Source organism: Neltuma alba, unplaced genomic scaffold (assembly GCF_004799145.2).
Source record: "Neltuma alba isolate B1F8T4 unplaced genomic scaffold, ASM479914v2 tig00012408_pilon, whole genome shotgun sequence".
Lineage (NCBI taxonomy): Eukaryota > Viridiplantae > Streptophyta > Magnoliopsida > Fabales > Fabaceae > Neltuma > Neltuma alba.
Window position 1 is genome coordinate 1 of NW_021636900.1, and position 8,917 is coordinate 8,917.

An 8,917-nucleotide genomic window follows, 5' to 3' on the forward strand; every position below is an offset into this window, starting at 1 on the left:
AAAATTCCTGACAGCTATTTTCAGTGAAAAATATTTCAACCACTTTCTCTTATTTTTATTATAAGTTTTAAATAACTAATTCATAATAAAAATTAGTTAAAATTTATTAAAAATAATAAATAGGTTAGAAGTATATTTTTGTTTTCAAATATGTTTTATAATAAATGAGAAAATGGATGAAAAAGAACATATGAGAAAATATGATAATTAAGAACAACATTAAAAAAAAGTTACATTAAACGTTAAGACACAGCCAAATTAAAACTTAAAAAATACACCACATCTTTTTTTAAATTTAAAGCTTATAAAAATAGAGGGTGGAGCATGCTGTGGGAAAAGTAAATACTACTCCCTCCGTTCCTTATTATAAGAGATAGATAACCGAAATACGTTGATCAAAAAAAAAATTAAAATTAATTAAAAACAATTAATGTGTAAAAAGTATAATTTGTTTTCAAACATGCCTTCATTAATAAGGAAAGAGAATAGGGAGAGAGAATAATTAAAATATTAAAAGAAAGAGAAGGGGAGAGGAGAGAGAGAATGTGGGTTGGAGATAATAAATATGGGTAAACTAGGAAATCAATGCAAAAAAGTAGAGACAACTTTTAAGTGTCTCTTGTATATAGGAATATACCATAAACATCAAATGTCTCTTATAATAAGGAACGGAGGGAGTAGTATTTAGTTGGGGAGGCTAAGCATTTTTCTAAAGAGTTAAATATGCAGTAAATGAGTGAACCTGCCAGCCAGCTTCAATGGTGTTGAGATCGTCCCCAAAAGAACCAGAGATGACCCAGATTTGAGACAAACTGAATTCATATTGATTCGCCACAGATGGGGCCCACACGTTTATGCTTGCTTTTGCTCCATAGTACTCGTCTCCACTCACATACCCTACGGCATGCTGCATCACATCAACACACAAGATTCAAACTTAATTACAATCTTAATTAAGATGATGCATTTGAAGAAAGAAGAAGAAGAAGAAAATGAGTTTGATTGGATTTGTCAGATTTTGCTTCTGCAGAATCACTGAAGAAAAGAGCTGATCTCGTCTTGATTGAGGCCTTGGAGTTTGGGGGGAAGTGAGATTATACTAAACAAAAAGAGAATGGCCATAAATGGGAAGAAGATGATGTTTCATTGAGAAAAGAGTGGGAAAACCCAGATGCCCAATTTGTATTTTTGAGATTTTTAAGAGCAAAATTTGCTTTGTATGGATTTTATGAGTTCTGATAAATTAGTCTACTACTCTGATATCTATCACCATGTTTACCAGGTTCTAATAATGGGTCTCGGTCTTGTTTGTATGTTTGCTTTGTTACTTTGCTTCGTTTGATAGAAAAGACAAAGAAGAAAGAAGAAAGAAAAGAAAGAAAAGAAAAAAGACAATCTGGGTTTGTATTGCTTTGTTCTGTCTGTTGTGTTTCATTTGTGAAAAGTACAAACCTCGTGTCCGTTTGTGTTGGTGTCTCTTCTAACAGGCTTTGGCAATTTCCTTCCGAATCTTTGAACAGAGCTTGCTCTCAGCACATCTTCTTCTCTTGTTCTTCTGATCGGAATCGTTCCTTCTGGACATGATCCACCAGACAACCTCCATAGCTGGAAATTCTCACCTAACATATCCCTTTTCTCATGCCCTTTTGGTCTCTCTGGAGGATCCTGCAAAATCCACCCAAAAAAATTTAGAACTTCACTGTGTCAATCACCATTCACTGAGCTTTTAATTTCTTAATCGGATTCTAAGAAATCTGTCCATGAAATTCGTGGAATTACCAGTGGTTTCTGTCCTCTTAACATGGGATGATCGAAAGCCGGTTGATGATGAGACACACACAATCTATGATATCACCGTCAGGACTCTAAAATAACAGAACATGACATATTAAGGACGTTGTTCAGAAAAACAGAGGAGAGAATGACAAAACCTTAAACTTTCTCAATAAGTCTGCGAATGAATACCTGAATTATCTTAACAGGGGGCTTGTTGATCTGTTGAAGACGAGTTCTTATGGCCCTCAACTTCTGGACCTCTTGGTGGGGCGAAACGTCTGGTTCACCACTCCGAGGTTGTTGTTGCTGTTCATTTCTGATGAACAAAGGACAGGGCAACAAAGCAAAGACGCAAAAAGAAGGAAATGTACAAGAGAAGACGTGATTGAAGTTGAAGAAGAGCTCAAACACCAGCTAAAATCCATGCTTGAGAAATCTCTGCCTTCTCTCCTCACATCAAACTCACCAAACTGCGTGTAATCCATATCCTACCCAGAAAGAAGGAGAAGAAGAAGCGACCACTAAACTAAGAGCTTCACCATTCCCAAAATTCCTAAAGCTTCTTGGGGTTATATTAATGAGAAGTTCAATAGTGATGAAATCATGCTGAATTTTAAAATTGCGAAGAAATAAATATATTGCGAAAGAGAGAGGGAGAAGAGAGAGAAGGAGAGAGGGTGTGTTTCCAGTCTGCAATACAAGGACTGCAACTTTAGCTTTTGTGCTGTTCATTTTATAGGGCAAAGGATGGTACTAACGATGATTTCTGTTATTCTTTTCTTTTTTTAACTTTGGGTTTGAGGTACAGAATGCAATTTACTGTTTCTCATGGCATTTCGCTGTTCTTTCCTTTCTCACCTGCCTATATGTTCCTCCCTCCTTCTACTCTCTCCTATGAAACTTTTGGCAAAATCATACAAAATTTGTACTCAACAAGGTAACATATTAAGAATCACAGATGATGTTCTCAAAATTAAGTTCAAACCATAAGTTGTTGAAAAAAAGAAAAAATGAAAACAAAATACCTATTAAATTTTAAAAAGACAAATAAGTCATGATAACTATTCTTATAATGATTTTGACATATCAAAATATATCAAAATTACATATTTATTATTTTTAAAATACAAGTATTTTTTGTTATTTTTCCAAAAAAAATTGAAAACTATGTTTAATCTTCTATATACAATATAAATTTATAAGAAGCTTTCATAATTTTAAATAGTGTGACTCACTGTACACTTGTTATAAAATATTTTTCTGATCCTAAATATAAAACCTATTTTATAGTGTAATTTATATTATAAAATAAGTCTTATATTTAAAATCAGAAAAGTATTAAGTATGAGGCAACAATTTAGCGGCTTAATTTTGGTAATTTCTGTTGCACACACAATATTTTGGTCTCAAATGTAAAATTGAAAATGCATGAGTTGACCAAAACCAAAGAAAATATATAGTACAGGAAGGGGGGAATTATGTTTTCCCCCTCAGTTGATTTAAAGGGCATTTTGATGAACATACTTTTTATTTATTTATTTATGTAGAATAATATCATCCTTAAACCTACATGTGAATGCTCATATAAAGGTAGGTGGCAATTATTTATTAGCCAATTTTTATAATTCTTATTCTTCGTACGAAGGTAGCTCTATTTATTTGTGCCTTTCTTAAGAGTGATATCATTCCACTCTCGGTAAAGAGATGGAGGTTTCCATTTTCCAATGGCATCAAGATTTAGCCGATTTTACCATCAAATTTAGTCTTCATGGTAAACACATGAGGATTTAATTTGGAGGTTCTGAGCTCGACACCAAGATTTAGACGATTTTATAACTTATATATATCATTAATAAACATTAATCAATAAATGGGAATGCTCATTTAAAAAAAAAAAATTTGTAAAGCGTGCACATATGTGTATTACTCTCTTTTGTTCTTAATAAGACATAATTAACTAATTTAAAAAATTAAAAAATTATTTAATTATAATATATGTTACATGTTTTTTTAAAAATATTTGTGTGTATTATTAGAGTATGTATCCACTTATAAGTTTAGCGAATTAGTTTAGAGAAAAAAATAAATATAATATTTTAAAGTAACTTATATAATTTTTTAATCTCTTCAAATTAGTTATTTGGATAATACGTAGTTATACATGAATTTCAAAACATTATGAAAAACCTCAAACTCTTATAATGTACCACAATTTCTGTTTTTCTTCCTATTCTAATTTTGATGTTCGTTCTTTGGGGCCAATGAAAGTGAGAGCAAGTTGAAGATGTTGGAGAAGTGTTGCGGGCACGCGCACTCATGCTTACGCACGCTCCATGCGCATCAAGGTTTGTCTATGCCAAGGGGGTTTCAAGCTTTTATTTTGTCTTTCTTCCTCCATCTCTATCTCACACCACAATCCTTCTTTCGACTCAACACTCCTCAGGAAATTTTGGGCACTTTAGTATGAGGTTAATATACAAATTTATTATAAAAGTTTTCAGCAATCTCATTCTCTACCGTTAAAAATATTAACAGTTAACATTACTAATTTAATAATAAATGTTAATTTTTTTGAATAGTATGAAGCAACATTTTTATAATTTTAAACTTTTGGAAGCAAATTTGTATCAAAAACTCCTGAACGTCTGACGCCCTTAAGTGAAAAATTTTAAAACAACTTTTAACTCTCTAAAATAACACCAAGCATTGCCACTGCTTCCAGTTCAATGAAAAAAAGGAAAATTTAACCCCATCCAAGAGTCTTGATTGGACAGGTCAAAGAGACCAATGGACTGATTTCTAGTTTGGTTGACTAATCCAAACTGGGTTTTAGTATCATGCTATACTGTTAATTTTTTAATCTAGACCATTGGAAATATGATATTATTAGTAACTGAGTCAAATTCGAACATTTGGTTTTGATAATTGAAGAAAAAAAATCACAATATTTCTTTTCTGTTTTTTCATCACTTCATGTGGCTCGAATATTAAATCTTATTTAAGAAGTATTGATGATTAGGTGAATTTTACGAGATTGTGTATCGCCAATCCAACTTTTATTGCTGGCCAAGTTTGTTCATAAATGGGTGGACCAGTACTAAACGTGATCGCCAACTTTTTGTTTTGATCGTAAGGAAATAGAAGAGGAAGAAACTGGATGGACGAGGACCAAACTTTTGCATATGAGAAGTTTAATTAGAATGTTTAATCACCAACAAGAGTTGATCTAATTAGTAAAGAATCGGCTCATAACCCACAAGGTTGTGAGTTCAAATCCCTCTGCTGATATGAAGATTTTGTTAGTGGGCGATCTGTAATTACCTCTGTAAGTGCTCTTTAAGTCTGGAAGCATGTTCTGATCCTTATGAGCCCCCGGAACCCAATTCACCTAAGTTTTTTTGTAACAAAAAAAAAGAATGTTTAATCATGTCTTCAATAGTTCATTCTATACTACTATCCCCGATCCTTAATGTAAAAGCTATTTGACTAATTTAAATATATTAAAAAAATTAGTTATATTAGTTATTTATAATAAATAGATTTTATTTTTTTTCTAAAATATTATTACTAATCAAGTGCATTGACTAAAACTACTATTATTATAAGGACTATCTTTTAAAAAAAAAAGATAAATGTAAAAGACAAAGTAGATTGATATCTTATATTTAGGATCAAAATAAAAATAAAATAAGCTCTTATATTAAGGAGTAGAGATAGTATTAAAGACTGGAGGTAGTAATAGATAAACAAATAAGAAATTAAAAAATGACTATAACTCCATAGTAAATAATATTTTACGTAGAAAAGATATGGCCACATGCGTCTTTTTAATCCTCTTCCGGGCTGATTTTAAAAAGCATGTTTTCTTTGTAAATCCATCCAAAACCCTGAAAAGAAAATTTGTATGGGGATTCTATCTATCCTCTTTAATTTTCTTTTCTTCTTATTTTATTGTGATTCCAATAGGAAATACCCCATCAACGTATGTGTCTGTGAGTGCTGCAACGGAATTCGTAGCTTGTGAAGACTAAATTCTTTTCATTAAGGGTGCGGTAAAGACTGAATGGTAGCTTATTTTGTTAGAGGAAGTCCATTAATTATTTAATTTAGGCAATTGTGCTTCCTCATTTATGATCATCGTTCCAATATCTCAGTTATTTTTGGCCTATTCATATATATATATATATATATATATATATCTGTCTCCTTAGGTTCTAATTAAAGCACTCCTTAATATTATAATATCGATACAAAGTACTACTCCCTCTTATCTAATTTGTAAGTTTCAAATTATAAAAAAATGTTATCTATTTTATGAACTTTAATTTAAGTTTGTTTTAATATTTAATATATTTTTCTCAATATTGTCTTTAATGATTTCTCTCTTACATCATATTTGACCATACATTTTCTTTCATCTTTTTTCTCATTATTATAAGGGTATATTTGAAAATAAAATATATTTCTAACATATTTATTTTTTAACTAATTTTAACTATTTGTTCGTTATTCGTAAATTAGTTATTTGAAGCTTATAATAAGAATATAAGGAAGTACTAGAAAACAACTTTTAATTAACTCAGACATAAATGTATCTTGAATTTCTCATAGGATGGAGAATGTTATGGGATTAAGGTACAAATTTATTTTGAAAATTTTTATTCAAGAGTACTGGGTATCTAAAAACTTTTTTTGAACAAATTTGTCCCAAAAGTTTAAAATCGTAACAATACTGCTCTCTATTATCAAAAAACTAATGTTGACCATTAAAATAATGATACTGGCAATTAACATTTTAATGGTATAAGATTATATTACTATGATTTTAAATTTTCAGGACAAATTTGTTCTAAAAAAATTTCTGGATAGTTAGCGTTTCTGAGTGAAAACTTTCAAGACAATTTACACCTTAACCCTTATATATATATTATATTAGTAAACACACACATAAATATATATAAAAGCTTAAGTTAGAGTTTTATATGCAATGATCCGGTTCGTTGTCCTCTAGATGGTAATAGTTTTATCATGAGAAAATTGGATATAAATTAAAGACCAAAAAAGTGAAATATTTTATAGGAAGAACCAAATCCCTTAGATGCAGCTTCAAGAATCATTAATTAGTTTCATTGTTTCAAGATATTAGTCATTCTTTTATAAAATACGCACCTTAATATATAGTGTTTTCCACACTTAATAATTTGGCGATGCATATATGAGGTACATTTTTATTGCATATAATATATAATGGGTGGTTAAGGATTAGCAATTGTTCATACACAGAGCTACAGCACTGAATTCCCAGAATGTTCACTTTCTTCTTAATTAGACATTCTTTAGTCTAAGACGGGCCTACCAATCATGATGGTGTCTCCCCATTGAATCTCTTTCAGCAGCTTGAGGGCTGAGAAAATAAAAGAGATGTGCCACAAGTTCGAATGGAAAAAATAGAGAGAAAATAACATACTAGGAAGGAAAACTTTTTAAAAAAATAATACTGCCTCAGGTCTTAAATATAATACCTATTTTGTATGTATTTAGGACCGGAGGAGAATTTTTTATTATTTTTAAATTTTTCTTGATAGTATGATCTATCCTTCTGTTTTCCTCATATTTTTCATTCCATGTAAACCGAACTTAAATGTATAATACATCAATATTAACTTAAAGAACTTCGATATGGATTGAGACATATGAAGTTGGGATTAATTGGAACCTATCTGATATGTGTAAGTTTTACTTTATTAGCGCAGCTGCCTGGTGCGGTGCATTGACTCTAGTTCTCCCTTTAATCGCTTTCCTTACTTACCATTTTGTCTCCCAATACTTTCACTCATATTTTTCCCATGCAATCATATAGTTTCTTCTTTTTAAAACAAATATTACCTTCAGTACTTAATATAAGGGTTAGTTTAATATTTAATTTAATTCTAAATATAAAACCTAAATCCATTTTATCTATTGTATTTATCCATTTTCCAAAGTAATCATTGTAGTATGCATATGTTAAAGGTTTTATCAAATAGTAATTCTAACTTATATATATAATTAATAAGGTATTTTAGGACAAACAACACATATTTATTACAAATAACTAAAATAATTTTTTAATATATTTAAATTTGTCAATTAACTTTTATATTAAGAATTGGAGACAGTATACTATCATAGAAAATGTCTTCACTCAGTGGCAAAAGTGTGCACAGTAGTATTTTTAGTTTGACTAACTTATAAATTGGCATTGCTTGATGATATATGTATGCGTGTGTGTAGTTAACATATTTATAAATTAACACATGAATCATTTATTTTCTCATCTACAATATGTGACATATGATTTTCACTTTCATAATTGCACAAGTGGTAATACTTAAAAGATACTTAGGGTAAACTCACTTTAAATTTTACATTTTCCATCAAAATATTGGATAGTAATGTTCTAAATTAGGACTGCTCGGAGTGTTACTGTTCTGACTGTCTCATCATGATCCTGTCCTAGTCATTACTTCCTTATTATTCTCCTGCTTTATTTTTCCATGGCTAAGCTCCTTTCTTGCTGTGCTCATCGTCGCTCTCTCTATCTTTTATGTTTTTGTTTTTTTTTGTGTCCTAATTTGCTGAATTGCCGTCACTCTTCATTTCTCTGTTTTGCCTTAGCCCCTCTATTGCTTGTTTTTCGCTTTTTTTTTTTTGTGGTTGTTTGCGATCACTTTCCTTTGTTCATGGATCAAGACAACATTAGGACAAGATGAGAGGAAACACGAAAATGTCATCCCATCATATTTTGCTGAAAATTAAAGGGGTATCTTAGTCCCCTCCGATCCCATCCCAAACACGTATATTCCATGCATTGTATTATTTTAAGATATACTCTTTCGGTCTTTAATAAAAGGCCTAATTGTTAAGTAAATTTTGGTCTTAAATATGAGACATATTTCGCATATTTATTAATTTTTTCTAAATTCACTAGAAAAAGACAATGTTTTGCAGCGGCTATTTTTGTGCATTTGCAACGGTCTGAATCGCTACTAATGCATTTGTAGTGGTTTTTACTTTTTAGAACCGTTGCTAAAATAGGTGTGGCAAAAGTACTTTGCAATGGTTATAAAAAACCCACTGTAAATGTGGTTAAACCTACTTC

At 30.6% G+C, this 8,917-nt stretch overlaps 1 pseudogene; it reads right to left on the reverse strand.

Moving 5' to 3' along the window:
- Positions 1–742: 742 nt before the first annotated feature.
- LOC114726871 (uncharacterized) lies at positions 743–2,395 on the reverse strand (annotated as a pseudogene).
- Between the last annotated feature and the right edge of the window lie 6,522 nt (positions 2,396–8,917).